General features: G+C 47.1%; 1 protein-coding gene across 5 annotated transcripts in view; it reads right to left on the reverse strand.

Moving 5' to 3' along the window:
* The window catches only part of PCED1B (PC-esterase domain containing 1B), a 124,944-nt gene that overhangs the window by 87,902 nt on the left and 20,981 nt on the right, over positions 1-16,061 (reverse strand). For all 5 annotated transcript variants that reach the window (XR_014773074.1, XM_084749447.1, XM_084749446.1 and 2 more), the window contains exons 2-3: positions 8,993-9,074; positions 6,632-6,699 (exon numbers count right to left, since the gene is read on the reverse strand). The gene's annotated coding sequence lies outside the window, so the exon portion shown is untranslated. The remainder of the gene's footprint in view (positions 1-6,631; positions 6,700-8,992; positions 9,075-16,061) is intronic.

A 16,061-nucleotide genomic window follows, 5' to 3' on the forward strand; every position in this document is an offset into this window, starting at 1 on the left:
CTCTGTCTGTGCCTGTTACTGACTCAGCAGAGGAGGGGCTGACAGGACGCCATTTCTAAGAACATGCTGCTTGGATCTATAATGCAAAACCCACATTTTAATAATCAAAACAGCTTCTCATTGGGAACCTCAGGGGTTGGGTCCCCAAATGGAGACCCCAGGGTGGGGTGTCTCAAACAGGTCACACTGCAATTCAAGGGAGATCATGTCTCTCGCACTTGAAATCTTCATTGTCTACATAAGGAAAATAAGAAACATCTTTGTCCTTTAGGAGTTGTGCCTGTCCAGTTCTAAGTCCCTTCTTCAGCAGAAAGACTATATTTTTATCAATAAATTTAGGACACATCTTATGCTGGATACATTGTTCTTGTCAACTACGAGCTGTCCTTAAACACTTCCTAAGGAAAATACTTTTATTTTATTTTATTTTTTATTTTTTTGAGACACAGATTCTCCGTGTAGCCTTGGCTGTTCTGGACTTGCTTTGGAGACCAGGTTGGCCTCGAACTCAGAGATCCATCTGGCTCTGCTTCCTCAAGTACTGGGATTATAGGCATGCGCCATAGCATCTGACTAAATTTAGTGTGTATATATGCATATATGTATGTGTATATATATACACACACATATACACATACATATATTTATATGTGTATTTATATATACATTTATATACAATATACTATACATATATAAATACCATATACACGCATGTATTTATGTATATATATATATATATATATATATATATATATATATATATATATATAATGTATGAGCGTTCTGCCCACATGTATGGACATGAAGAGGACATTGGATCTCCTGGACCTGGATAGCTGTGGATAGCTGTGAGCTGCCGTGTATGTGTTAGGAATCAAACTCAAGTCCCCTGTAAGAACATCAACTGCCCTTAACAACAAGAGCCGTCTCTCCAGCCCCAAAGTCGTTTGGTTGTTTGTTTAACATTTGCTTATTTACTTTGTGGGTAGGGGAGTGCATGAGCCTTGGCATGTCTGTGGAGGTCAAAGGGCAACCTGCAGATGTCTATTTTTCCCTTCTACCATGTGGGTCCAGGCATCATCTCAGGGAACCGAACTCAGGTCGTCAGGCTTGGCGGCCGGCATCTTCACGCACTGAGCCATCTCGGCCAGCCCAGAAATATGTTTTCAATCGACTGATCACATAGTTGCTGACTGAGTAAACAATTATCCATCGAAGTGGATCTTCCTGCAACCCTACCGTACTTGCCTCTTCATTGACAACAAACTCTAGGAAGCTCACTTTGCTGCTATAAGTCTTAAATTTAGCCCCAAAGTGGAGATGGAAGAAGAGGCCACACGCCTTTGGGATTAGTAAGTCATGTCACTAATCATCCACGATTAATTCACTCTGCTCTGATCACCTTTTTTTTTTTTTTTTTTTTTTGCTCAATAAAAAGCTCATCATAATGTTTCATGTAGAGACCATGATAGGAGTGGAAAAAGCCGGAAGGTTATAAATGGTTTCAGCCTCTAGCAAGCATTTCCTGGCCAAGCACTGAGCCTGGTTATAAATACCATTATACCATGTGGGAAAACAGCAGCTCTGCTTTATAGGTTAAAGATCGCAGGAGAGGTTGGTACACTGCCCCAATGTAGCGTATTTTAGCATCTTAGCAGCAACTGCTAGAAAGATCATTGAAGACCGTCACGCTAAGCAAGGCCCATTCCCACGGCACGTCAAGACCATCTGAAGTGTTTTTATAAAGCATCAATGCAGAGATCCCACCCTCTGATACTTCAATTTAGCAGATTTGGGTGTTGTTTTTTTTTAATTGTTTCTAAAGAAAATTTAAAATCGTCTTTAAAGTTTTTCATGCTTTTCCAAATGTGTAGCTGTGGCTGACCATCACTGACATGACCCAGAGGACTTGCTGACAGAGCAGCTCCGTGGAAGCACATAGTAGGAACTTCTAAAATCCTAAATTGAGCATCCTAAATGTCTTGAAACTTCCTTCTTCAAAAGCCTATCACCCATGCTGTTTTTTCAGTAGAGCAAAAATATGCTAAGTGCTATCAGGTGGGTGATTTCACTCAAGCCAGAGTAATCTCCAGCTGAGATGAATGGCAAATTATAAAGTTTACTTTAATTTTTATTTCTAGATTTGAATCACAATGAATCCAAACGATGAAAGAGTTCTATCTAATGTAAGGAATCTCCCAAAAGAAGACAGACAAAATATGTGTGCTGCCTCGGAACACTGTACAGTTGTAAAATTAAACAGACGAACTAATGTCATGAAATTTAAAGGAAAACTCAGTGAACCATGAGATGGCCATAGTGCATGCTGGGCCCTGAACCAACTCTTAAAATGATTCCATTTTGTTAAGTAATGGAAACCTAAGAGAACAGGCAAATGGTTGATAAACGCATGAAAAGGCATTTAATCTCATCAGAGAGCAAGGAAATAGGAAATAGACTACAATTTATTGGATTAACAGAAAGTAAAATACTGATCATCCAGCTGAACACAGATGTGAGAAAGAGGGTGATTTGGGGTACATTTGGGAATTGTGTTGTTTTGAGATCTGAATATCAAGACTGTGTAGGTACAAAGGATTCTGGGAGAGGAAACTGATAGAAACCATTTCTTTCCTTCATCATCCCTAGAACCCATTTTCCCTTTAGACTGCAGAGTCACCACTCGGTCCCTGTTTAGGTTCCCACATCTGCTCTGCGCAGCTCCGCGGCCCTCGAGCTGTCCGCCCTTGTGGTTCCCAGAGCCCTCAGCAACAGCAGACCCCAAGGTTCTGTAACTGGAGACTGCAAAGATTAGCTGCCTCACCCCATCATCACGTAAGCGGGCAGGCTCCTCACCCCTGGTAGGAAAGCCCTGGGCAGCATGGTTGCTAGGCGTTACTATATTCTGAATGCCCAGTGTCCGAACAGCTTTTCCTTTTCTCATAATTGATTTTTGTCTCCCCAAACAACCCTGGAATGTAACCGTTGTCTTTGTTTTTATTTTACATATAGGCAACTGAGAGTTGGGGAAGGTTAAATGGCTCTCCTAAGGACATTCAGCCTGTAATTGGCAGAAAGGGTCTTGATTTTTCTGGTTTGAGAGCATCTTCAGTATTTAATAAGAGAAGTCTTCAGAGTGAAAATACAGTTTTCCAACGGTTTCCCTTCCCAGAAGACAGACTCTAAACAGACGTCCTAGGAACCGGTTAAAGGCTAGCCCAGGTCACAGCGCACCAGCACCGAATCCCGAGGCCTTGTTCCTTTCCATTGGGAGGCGCTGCATCCTGTCCGGCTAGGGTCACTGCCTGCCTATCTGCATGCTGGGCCCTGTGCCACCTCCGGTGTCCATCAGTGGAGGGAGAAGGCCCTGTGCCCGACCACACCGTCTCCTACGACCCAGCCGACTCTGGGCTTGTGTCTGACAGGATTTAGAATCACACGCGAGACAAGCCTCTTGGCCATCTGGATGGAAGAGTCAATGGACTGTGTTAACTGAGGTGGGAAAGGCCTACCAAGTGTGTGCAGCGCCATTCCGTGGGCTGGGGTCCTAGGTGGCTGAATACCCTACCCCCGCCGCCACGCCCCCACTTCCTGAGAGTGGATGCAATGTGACCAGCTGCCTCCCGCTCCTGTCCTCATGAGGTTCCTGCCATGACGGATGGGACCCTCAAACCGTGGACCACAACAAACCTGCCTTCTTTGCGATGGTTTTTGTCAGGTATTTTACTGTCTTCCCTCATGCTCTGAATTTGGCTCAGTGTCTTTTGATTCTTCTGAGAAACCGAGAAAACCCTGAGCAAGCTCACCTCAGTGTGCCCTCTCGTATCTGGGCCCTTCAGGCGGCCGTCTATGAGAGGGCCCGCGGAAGGGAAGAGAAGAACCTCCTCTTACTCCTGGCAGAGCATGTGGTACCCTGTCCCACAGACCAGCCTGGAAAGGCAACACGGCAGTCCACAGAGATGGATAAGCCTGACCTCACCGAAATTCCAGCCTCACCACACAAACAAACAAACAAACAAACAAAATCCAGCCTCCAATCAGAGCTTTAGAGCTTTTCACTAACATGCAGTGATGATGGAGAACATGAAGGCTGTCACTTCCTGTCCCTGACTTAGAACAAAGAGTCAGGGTGCTAGGTGTGATTAAAATTGCGTCAAGGAAATCAACCAGGAAAACAAGAGCCTCAGTGGATTCAGTTTAAGAATTTTCCAGGCAGCCTCACCACAACAATTAAGTTCTCTATCCGTGAGAGACATTTACCCCCAGGTGCTTGACTTCTGTGTCTCCGGGGAGTCACCATTAACAAATAACAGTAATGACTCCAACCCACTTAGGTGGGTATAAGAATTAGAGGTCTCCTACACCCCACGGAGGACTGGTCCAGGCGGGGTGTGAGGCTGGAGGGAGCTCCCTCTGTTATTGGTCTCTCATCTCTGCCTCTCTTGGGCTTTTGCTTTGCTCTGGCTGAGTTCAGGAGTAGCAGGAGGAGCCGGGGAAAGAGGATTATCCCACAAGAGAAGGCTGGACTTTTAACTCCCCCATCCCATAGTCAACAACCTCTCAGCAGATGTGGTAGGAAAATTCTGGAGAAGGCTTCAAACTGGCCTCTTCTGGACCACATGACTCCCATCTGATAACTGAAGTGGGCTTTGTTACCATGGAGACCAGGGAGCACTAGGGCTGGGGATAGAGCCCGTTGTTAGCGTGCCTGCCTGGCACACACAAAGCCATGGTCTCCGTCCTCAGCACTGCATAAGCCAGGTGCAGGTGGCTCCAGCCTGTAACCCTAGCGCCCAAGAGGCAGAGGAGGGAGGGCCCGAAGTTCAAGGCCGTACACAACGACATACGAGAAACCCAGTCTCCAAAGAAGGAGATGGTAGGTAGCAGACTGAGTAGAAAAGGATGTTTCCTGTGCTTTGTTCAGCAGCCAGCACAACGCTGGCCTAGAGACGGAACCCATCATAACCTCTCAAGCAACCGAGCACCTTTTAGTCTTGATGCAAAAAAGCTCAGTAAAAGCCAGCACTAAGATGACCATGAAGTCAGAATCGTAAATTAAGAAACGCTGTGAGAAAGAAAATTGGGGTAAGATAATTAGACGCTCCAACTGGCCTCGTTGCTAACGGCCATCCAGGGAGTACACAGCAGAGAACCGGCGATTTCAAAGAACCAGTCTGATGGCCCAAGCATTAAAAACTGAAGATGTCATAAAATGGGTTGGGTCTAGCTAATTCTGAAATGCTAAAAGTTTGCAGGAAGGAGTTGGCATGAATATTACATGAAAGGCAGAACCAAGCTTAGGACATTTACTACCTATCACTGTTATCTGTTTGATCCAATTTCAAAATGGAAATACCATCAAGCCGGATACCCAGACAGATCTCTTAAGTGGTCTGCGCTGAATGAAACAAGAGGCAAATGAAAATCACACTGCTCGAGTACTTTCGGGCTGGTGCTAACATTTCCAGCCTTTCAGAGACTCTCAGTTGCACGGGTCCTTGCTCCATGCACGTTTTACAGGATGTTTGTCAGTGTCTCCAAAGTGAGCTCCTCCATATTGTCCCCTGACAACTTCCTGTGTCCTCGCCAGGCCAGGCCTCTGACGTGGTGGGAAAAGGGTGCATTGTGGAGCATCCCTTCTCGGTAGGAGGGAGGAGAGAGATGCCACAGAGGGAAGACTGTAGCCTGAGGACACACAAAGCGGGGCCTAGAGTGTGTTTGCCTGAGGTGGGGACAAGCAGGTCCTCCAGGGTGAAAGGCAGTGACAGAGAAGAAACAGGGGTGGACCGAGAAGGAAGGGACCGTGTCCAGATGGGATGGCTTCTTTTCTCTTACAGCTTTCCATGCACAGAGAGGGAAAGCTGTGTGTTGGAGGGGTGCACTCCACAGTCTTCTGTTGCTGTGCAGATACCCGAGAAACTATCTAAAGGGGAAGATGTTTGGGTTCACGGTGTCAGTCCAGCAGAAGGGTGTGGTGGATGGGAGGCGCTCAGCTAATGCTGGCCAGGGAGAGGGAGGGGACAGACAGGGCGGTGAGGGAGAGAGAGGCAGACACATAGGGAACAGAGAGAGGCAAGGCAGCAAGGCAAGATAGAATCCCACTGACCCATTTCCTAGCTAGGCCCCACCTCTTAAGCTTCCAGAACCTGCCAAATCAGCATCAGGAGCCAGGAGGAGCCAGGAGCCAGGCCTTCAATACATGAAACTATGGTAACAGGGAGAGTGGAACTGTGGTTCACGGATGCCCTGGGAGCACAGCTCCCTCAGAGATGCAGAAGGGAGTCCTGGGGGCAGCGGGTGCTGCACTGTCTGGATGGAGGCTCCCTGTCTCCACAGGGTGAACATTTGCTGACGCTTCTACATGAGACTCACTCAACCCTTACTACTAAGAGGGGGTGGGGCCACCTGAACTCTGCACTTTCCCATAAGCCCCTCTTTCCTTCCCACTGGGCAACCCACGGCCCCTGAGTGAAGAGGTCATCAATGCAAGGCTTACTTCATGGCTAGTTGATTCTACAAACAGAAGTGTAATGCTTACAGTAAGGAGAAACGCAACCGAACGCACCCGATTAAACAGTTCCTGACGTCAGCTCTCCCGTACCAGCCACCAGACAGCCATGCAGGCCCTTACCTTCTAGTGGTGGATCAGGCACATGTGGCTCTGGGCGGAGACGCTACTCTTCTGTCCTGTTCATTCCTCTGAAACATGACACAGTGAAAGAGAGGTTGTCCAGGGTTCCTTTTCTGAGTGATACACACTGTTCAACCAAAATTTACACAACTCTCCAACTCCACCATCCAGTGCTTTCCACTCGGGGATGAGGAAATGAGGTTGCGGGACGCTGCTTGTCTCAGTGAACATCCGTCCACATGTATGAACATCTACCACATGTATGAACATCTACCACATGTGTGAACGCCCATCTACATGTGTGAACATCCGTCCACATGTGTGAACATGTGTCACATGGGTAAACATCTGTCCACATGTGTGAACATGTGTCACATGTGTGAACATCCATGCACACGTGTGCTCCTCTGCAGGGCACTGGCACTCTCACCATCTTTCCCTCTTATACTCATTCTTGCTGGAGCAGGTTAGAGGTGCTGTTTCCTACACCCCACTGTAAAGGAGCAGCATTACTTCCCTATAAAAGTCTTAATGAGGGCGGACCATTTTTGAGTGAAATAACGAGTGAGACAGCAGATTTTAAGGCTCAGTTCTGACCGATAATCGCCGCCCTTTCTCATATAATCAACGGTCTATTCGAATACGTTTTATTTTCCTTTTCGTTCTGAGGCTGCGTTTACCACAGGCCTTGCTCCCTTCTTCTTCCTGTCAGATTCTCTCAGCCACTCTTGTAAACTTAAGTTTTTTCTTTCAGATTCTGCTTTTGCTCTCTGCCTTCTACACTGACATGGGATAAACGACAAGATCTTGGCCCAACCCTGAGACCTTTCCCCACTGCGGGCGGGCCAGTCTAGCCATCATCACTCCCCTGTGGAGCCAGTTTCCGTGCCTATCCCAGATCCGCCTGACTGCTTCCTTACTAAAGAGGCACCCTTGCGCTTTGCTCTGCCGGTCAAACCCCGAGTCTTTTCATCACAGCCCAGCCCTGCCTTTCCTTTAGAGAACTTTCTATGTCTTGACTCAGCAAATGAAAGGAGCCAATAAGGCACCAAGGTGCTTCTGTTTCACCACAGGACCAGGGCTTCCTCATCAGGGCTGGCTGACTACACTTCTGGTTGGAATGAGTTTAAGGCCCCTCAAAAAAAAAAAATAGAGGAGGCATGAGTCAGAGGGCGGGCCTCACCCAACTGGTCCCCACACAACAGTCCTGGGGTGATCACGGAGGAGCAGGCTTCTTGTAGCAAGGCAAAGTCCCTGAAGGGCTGGGGCAGGTGGCAGGAATTCAGTTCGTGCCCTGGAGGCTGCTGTGGGAGGCTTTGTCTCCCCTCCACAGAGGTGGCCTTGTGGGGCCACATGTATCATCTTTCCATTTTCTAAAGCGTCAACCTCCCAAAAGGTCCTTTCAGCATATTCGAGAGGTTTGGTAGAAGTTGGGTTTCCTAACACCCCAGAGATAGAGGTTTTTTCCCTCAGGGCCTAATACAGTTTAGCCTTAATTTCCAGCCCAGTGAATCAGAGGAGGCTTGGACACTGCACGGGGATGCATGGCTGAGGCCTGCACCCCACATCATCTGTCTGTGTCGTCAAGAAGCTGCCCCGTGGTGAGCCAGCATGTGCTGCTCGCTGACTGTGTCAGGCACTGTTCGTTCCCTTTGGGATGAATGCTTGAATTACCTCTGCGCATGCTTAGCGCAGTCACGCACCCTACCTGAGAGAACCTGGATGTCCCCCACCCGAGGCTCATATTTTCAGCGATTTGTACCCAGATTTTGGTACTGTTTTCAAGTCTGTGGAGCCTTTAGGATGGCGGTTCTCAATCTTCCTAATGCGGTGGCTCTTTAATACAGTTTGCTCATGTTGTGGGTGACCCACGACCGTAAAATCATCGAATTGCTACTTCGTAACTGCAATTTTGGCACTGTTATAAATCATGTTGTAAATATCTGCTATGCAGGCTATCTGACATGCCACGCCTGTCAAAGTGTCGTCGGACCCCCCCAGAGGGGTTATGAACCACTGCTTTTGGAGATGGCCCCCCCCCCACCCCCAGGACAGGCCTCTGAAGGCTGCACTCACTCCCCTTTGGTTTTGGTCTAGCTCTGCATCTCAGTCAACCACAATGTGCACATCCAATTCCCACTCCCGCCACCACACCCTCCCTGCTGAGGCGGACCTCGGTCCCCCTGCAACTGTGCATGCAAGCAAACCCTTCTTTCCCCCAGGAGCTTTTTGTTGGGTGTTTTGGTCCCAGCAGCCCATGACGTCATAGGCTAGCCCCATAAGCAGTCTTTTCACCTGGTTTCACATTAGGGGAGTACACGCGTGGAAGTTTTGTCATGGGGAGGCTAAGCTGAAACTCACATGTTTGCTGGAGGCTGGGCCTTCAACCTTTCCTGAGTTCTCCTCTTATTGTGTCCGCTGGGATCTGAGGGCCTCTCATTACCTGAAATATGAAAATGGCACATATTTAATTATTCATTTTCTATCACCCTTAATGAGGGGATTAACTGCAGAATGAAACAAAAGGAAATAGGCCGACCTTCAGGCTGTCAGGAAGTGATAATTAACTAAGCCACAAATCCCTTTAAACGGACAAATGAAAGGGTCTTAACTGATTGTGATTTAAATGAGTCATCAGGGTCACTAATTGAAGTCCCATAATGGGGTAATGACAACGAGACAATAAACATGTGCTAAAAATACCCTTTCTTAATTATGCACACCTGATATTTCGTGTGGAGGGGCTACGGTGTTGTGGCTTGCGTGGCGCACAGGGAAAGGACGCGGAAGGGAGGAGGCCGCTTGACAGGATGTGGGGATCAGTTTGCTCTTAGAAGGGGAAGAACCCCAGCATCGACACCCTGACTTGGGTGATGAGTTTGACCAAATGTTACCGTGGGAGTGACTCACGGACACATTCTGCTGCGCGGCATTGTAAACACAGCCTTCTAATATAATATAGACCTTCACCGTTAAAAATGGTCATAAATAGCCTTGAATTACTACTGTTGCACAACCTGTGATGTCACTGCAGCTTCTGGCCAAGCAGATGGAGCCGTGTTCCAGGCACTGCAGCCGTGCCCACCGCCTTCCTCGGAGCATTTAATGAGCACACCCTGGTATGTGTGCCACAGATGACAGGGAGGCACTTTCCTCACCCTGGTCTCTCCCAAGGACCATCAAGCCTTCAAAGTCTCCACAGACCAATACCGCGTGACAATATACCAAATATCATACTCAAAATATAGCGAAATGAATCGCTATTAATAACTCAGAGAACGGTGGAGATCCAGTCAGCCCAAGTCCTCTGCCCTAAGTTCAGAATGTTTGCTAATGCTTTGTTTTTTTGTTTTTTGTTTTTTTTTTTTTTGAAAACTTTGCTCTTCAGTACATTTCCTATTTAATCCTTTACTGAGTATGTCAAACTTAATCTGTGACCTTACTAGGACATACCAGCGGATACAGGAGTGGCAGGTCTATCAAGGCTTTGGGGGGTTTTTTAAATCGTGCTTGCCAAACAAACATTTCCCACTTCTCTCTACCATAGCAACCATCATCTTTGCCATATATGCAGAAATTGCCAGAGGAAAAGCAAAGAAACCCTACTTTATTTTAGGTTGGTAACAGAGTTCTATTATTAACTACTTCTTGACTATCTTATACCTCCAGACCCAGTATTTCTCTGTATGTAGTTGCTAACCATCGCATCAGTCCCACACAGCATGGGTTATTCTGAGTTCACAAGCCAAGGCTCGGCCATTAAGGAACCGGCCCGGACACTCCATAGCCCATCCAGGCTAGAGCTCAAGCCCAGTGCTCTTCAGCCTGAGGCATGGGAAACTGTCAGGAGCCAACCATTTCTTACCCAAACTGACAATTCTATGGCTCAACCTGATACTGTACTATGTTGACCTTAAAAGAAAACCCTAGACTCTCCCTGCCATCACGGAGTCTTTCCACGCTGGCACAGCGCTGCCTGGAGAATCATCTAATACAGTATTGGGGTGGGGGTGGAAGGAGGCAGTGGTATGGAATCTATGGTCTCTACGCCGCAGCCCACGGCAAGGCATGTCAAAAACTCTGATACACTCTACCTGAGCGCCTCCACATGGAGACATGCTCATCAGAGTTTCCCGAGCATTGAGCTGCCTTCAGGTATTCAAAGCTAATATTAGTTTGGCAGACCACTGGAGCTAGTGATGGATGAGCAGCTAGCTGTGTGGTCAAATGATGACCTGGAAAGGCAGACTCAACTCCACAGAAGCTCTGTGGGAGTCAGCAGCAGGGTGCTTTAGATGGAAGAGACAAGTATTTTCCGTAAGTTCTCCTTTGGGGGAATAATGCCCAACAAACTCAAATTTCCATCCAACCCGAAGTTCCCTCCACTGACACTGTCAGGATGGGAGAAGTTAAGGGGCTCCGTGACAAGTGCATTGGATATACACTGGCTTCAAAGCAATGCGCTGTTAAATGCAGAATGACCGGGGAGTGCTGTGTGTTGCGTGTCTTGCATCAAATAATTAAGTCAGAGAGTCAGTCAACGAGAACTACAGTGAGCTATGAGGCCCCCGGAGGAACCTTTTACTGACAGGGACGCTGACTCAGCGACAGCTACTCAACACAAGGGGTGCCATCCCAGTGACCAGAGCAAGTTCCTGACTCGAGGGCAAGTGCCATTGCGTAGGTGCCAACCCCGGGGTCAATCACAGTTCAGGCCCAAGTAGCATGTTTTCCTCCACTACCTATATTTATTTCCCTTGAAAAGAATACACATAATAAACAGTTGTGCCCTCAAATGAATATGACACATAAGACACCTTAGACAGCTGTATGTAAGAGTCTCCTTCTCTGAAACCAAATGGCCAAATAACCTTGTAAACCAATGTTTACTTAAGTGTCAAGCAAGGAGGATACAGACTCACGGGTGCAGCCCATGTATATTCGTTCCTACCCCCCCTTCCTAGGCTTACCTCCCACTCGGAAGGCACCTGATTGGCGCAGTGGTTGGATTGCACGTGACTCAAGTCCGCGAAGTCAGTATCTTTCATGGGATCTGAGCCACGACAAGGTTAATAACAACTGCGCTTCACTACTTTGGGAACCAAAGAGCACAAATGACGTGAAGATGCTTTAAACAGAGGAACGCCTGGCATCCCTTTTAATATAGTGATGGGCGTAGGGAAGCAAAGTGAAAACAAGGGCAATGGCTGAAGGGAGGGTAGACGGATGGACGATTCACCTGCTTCCCAACACCCAGTGACTCATTCCGAAAAGCTGGGGTGCTTAGAAAATAAATCGTACTATTGTTTAAAAAAAAAAAAAAGAGGCAAGGACATGATATGGTAGAGAACAAAGCATGCCAAAACCATCATTTTCTTTTACTCCTGCGTGACTTCCCAGTGCTCAGAATATTGCTCTCGCCTCTAATGATACAGAAAAGGAAAACAAAATAGTCTGCCGGGAGAAGCAGTTCTTTATGAATGGAAGTATTTCTAAACGGTATACTAAACATTTTTAATATGCTTATTTGTGTGCCTGTGCACCTGTGTTTGTGTCACAGCATGCATATGGAAGACAGGAAAACCCACCAAAGTCAGCTCTCTTCTTCTACCATGCATGTAGACTTAGGGCTAGCACTCAGGTTGCCCAGCCTGAAGGCAAGTGACTCCATCGCCGAGCCACTCTGCCCTTAGAACAGTGTGGCTGGACAGTCCTCAGTTTCTAGTGATGCTCTCTGTGGGGGCCTTTGGAAACTTACTTCCCCCTGTTGTGAGAACGGCCCTTCCCCAGTAAATGTTATTTATACCCTGCTCATGAGGGGCCTTCAGGACCACTGTGTTAATGCGCATAAATCTGCACCAATGCCAGCGTGCTGTGTGCTGCTGGGTTTTCACTGGAAAGCCTCTTTGTGGCTGGCTTGGGATGGATTCCGGCCTGAGGCGCTGTAGTTAGGAATAGCCAGATGGCCGGTTATGCTAGCTCAGGAAGCCCGTTCCAATGCTGATACTGGCTCCTTTAGTCACCATTTTGTGAATGAGGTTGGGCCAAGTCCAGGTTTTTTCTTTCTTTCTTTCTTTCCTTCCTTTCTTCCTCCCTCCCTCCCTTTCATCCAAGGAAAAACTAATAATGATTTCCTGTCCCCTGATGCACTTCAAACAATCCTAGCAGGACTTGGAGTTCAAGGGCAGTTGGGAGTCCAGAAAGCGTGGCCAAGGGACAAGCATACTCCTGAATGTTGGGGTCACCCCGTGTGTATGGCAGGCATCAACAGAAGAATGCTGGGACTCGGAGGCACCGTTTTAAGGTGTAAAGTCCACGCCAGACAGCGGCCCTCACTGGTGTTTCCATGGCATTTGCATCGTTAGAGGAGTGTGCACGGTACACACAGAGTACAGAGCAGGAGGGTTCAGTGTGTGGGATTGGCTGCTGGAGCAGGATGTAGAAGGTGACTTGTCAGTCCCCAGTGCTGCTTGTGGCTGTCACACCACTCTGTTCCTCTACAGTGGCCCCGGAGGGCCAGCACACTGGCCAGTGAGAGCAGGATGTCTCTTTCCTGACAGGAGAGAGCAGCGCTGAGCCAAAAGCACTTGTGGCCAGGGAAGGAACTGCCCCTTAACTGGAGCCTGTTGGTTGCTAGGAGTCAAATCTAGTTCTAAGTATAACTGAAATTAAAATGATGAGATAAAGCCAGCGAGTTCACAGACCTCCACAAGCAGGAAGCAAAGTCCAGTTGGGCTTCACGGCCTCCAGAGTTGGGAAAGAGAGGCCTTTCGCACCCAAACGGCATTCTTATCCATTCGTTTTTGTCTTTGGTTTTTTTACCAGTCTGGTCTTGTTCTTTTAAAAACATGTTTACTTTCTTCTCTCCATAAGCTCTGACTTCCTCTTGTTATAACTTTGAAACGCTACAACGCATCACTGGTTGCCCCTGACTCTGGCTTGCTCTGATGCCAGCCCGTCCCTCCTTGAGCACCGAGCCATCGACGCAGTCCACAGCCTGGCCTTGCCTTTATATCTTGCCTCAAAATCATGAGGGAGCCTGAGGCTCCATGTCCATGGCTCTACCCCACACGTGAAAGGGTGGGCCAGGGCTGCCGAGGCTGTCCATTCTAGCTGAGACTGTGAAAGACAGAAATTATCATAGAAGGAAGCTGTGATGGTGGCATAAATGTCCCATTACATGTCAACTACTTCCCCAGACCGAGTACTCCCTCCTCACCATGTGGCACAGGACTGGGCTTGACGCAAGCTGCACTATGTTTGCTATGATGTGTAATGCAGAATGATGCTTGGAATATGCATAAATATATTGTTTCTCCACGCTTTCCTTCTACTACAAATGACACACACACACACACACACACACACACACACACACACACACACTCACATGCACACACTGCTCCTGCTATCAGAGGGGCAAGAGCTACCTCTACAGATGAGGTTTGGAGCAGCTATGGGTACACTGAAGAGGCAGACCCTTGGGACTGAGGTTGCCTGCCCCCATGCATTAATTAATACAGCGAGAATACTTAGCATCACCTACACCACACCTTGTGCAAGAACAGTGCTGCACCTGGCCCGAAAAAAGTATCTACCGATCACTGTCTGGTGTGGTGTTTGGGAGCTTTCCACCGAACTACATTTTAAATACCTTGAACTTGCCCAGATGTCCCTGAAATCGAGTGTCCCTACAGCTGTCTGAAAGTAGAGTCTCGATAAATTTGGATAAACAATGGTTTATAAACTCCTGGTTCTAGACACTGAGTTCAGTTCAGCACCTAGAAACAAAAACAATGATGGAGGGCTAAAGTAAACATCATAAGGTCAGCCTGGCATTCTCTCCTGCACTGAGTGGCTTGCAGGCGAGCTAGCAGGAAGCTCACTGTTTGCCCATGGCAGATGCTAACCTGCCCGGTTCTTTAAAATCTAGTGATCTGAACTTGGGCAGGAAAAGGAAAAGCGCAGTTACTCAGGAGACTGTAAATTATGCTGCATGCTTTGAAGGGCGGGCGTGTTGCCTTGTTTACATTCATCTTGAGAGACATACAAGCTGTGTTAGGCATGTTCAGTGGATCCAACCGGCCACTGAACCAGGCTGCACAAGACTTGAAGTCAAGTTGTGACCTGGACAATCAAAGGTGTAGAAATGTGAGCCAGCTCCTTGACTCCCAGGATCCTCCATTACTTTACTTTTTACCCATCTATCAAGTTGTTAAGGGAATTAATCAAGAAAATAAATATTAACGTTCTTTGGAAACTGCAAAATGCCACTGTCCTAGTTAAATTTTTGTTGTTCCTTTGTCAAGTTGACACTAGCTAGAGAACCCCAATTGAGAAAATACCACCAGAATGGCCGCGGACAAGCCTGTGAGCCACTGTCTTGATTGATGATTGACACAAGAAGGCCCAGCTCACTCGGGGAAGTAGTCTTTGGAAGTCTAAGAAAGCAGGCTGAGCAAGCCACGGAGAGCAAGCCAGGAAGCAGCATCCATCCACAGCCTCAACTTCAGTTCCTGCCTCCAGATTCCTGCCCTGTTTGGATTCCTGCCTTGGCGTCCTTCGGTGATGGACTGTGGTGAGTGCGTGTAAGGCAAATAAACTCGTTGCTCGCCGTATCACGGTGCTGCTAGCATAGCGACAGAAAGGAGACTGAGATGGCTACTTAGCAAGTGTTGTGTTTGACCTGGAGTTCCAGGTGGTTGTGAGTGGCAGCTGGGGACTGAGCCTGGGTCCAGTGCAAGTGCAGTACAAGCTCTGACCTGATGAGCCACCTCTCCAGCCCCATCTCAAGTAAAGTTGAAACAAGGCTCAGTCACCCAAAGGGTGGGTTACAAGTTTATTTTCTAAACTATTTAACAGAATGAAATTAGTCAATTAAGAAGCAAATACGCTCAAAGCAGATGACGAGTCAATTAAACAAGAAGTAAATATAATATCTATTTATAAAGAGTCTGCTTTTTTTTTTTTTTTTGCAAATTAGGGGGTTAAATGTAGGGCCTCATGCATGCTAGACAAGTGGTCTACTCTTTTGCTGTAGCAACAGCTCACAAAGTAGTTTGGTTTAAAATATTCATTTTTCTTAAAGCAAGAATAGATTTTGCAATTCAATTTGACCCACAGACTAAGCCCAGAGTATGTCAGGTGTCGTGCAAAGAGCTTCAGAGAATGACAATACACAGGAAAACTGGCTCTGTTTCCAATGATTGAAAAGAGGACAAGATAAAGGGCAAGTTAAGTAAATGCAGGTGAATTAATTAATATATATTACATATGCCACATTATATACAATATATAAAATAATATATATTACAATAACTAACTCACCTGTATTTACTTAACTTGCCCTTTATCTTTCTAATATATATGTATATATAATCCTTTAGTTATTAAGATAAAACAACTGCAGCTTTAAAGATAAGTAGATTAT

This window comes from Acomys minous, assembly GCF_964271855.1.
Source record: "Acomys minous genome assembly, chromosome: 12".
Lineage (NCBI taxonomy): Eukaryota > Metazoa > Chordata > Mammalia > Rodentia > Muridae > Acomys > Acomys minous.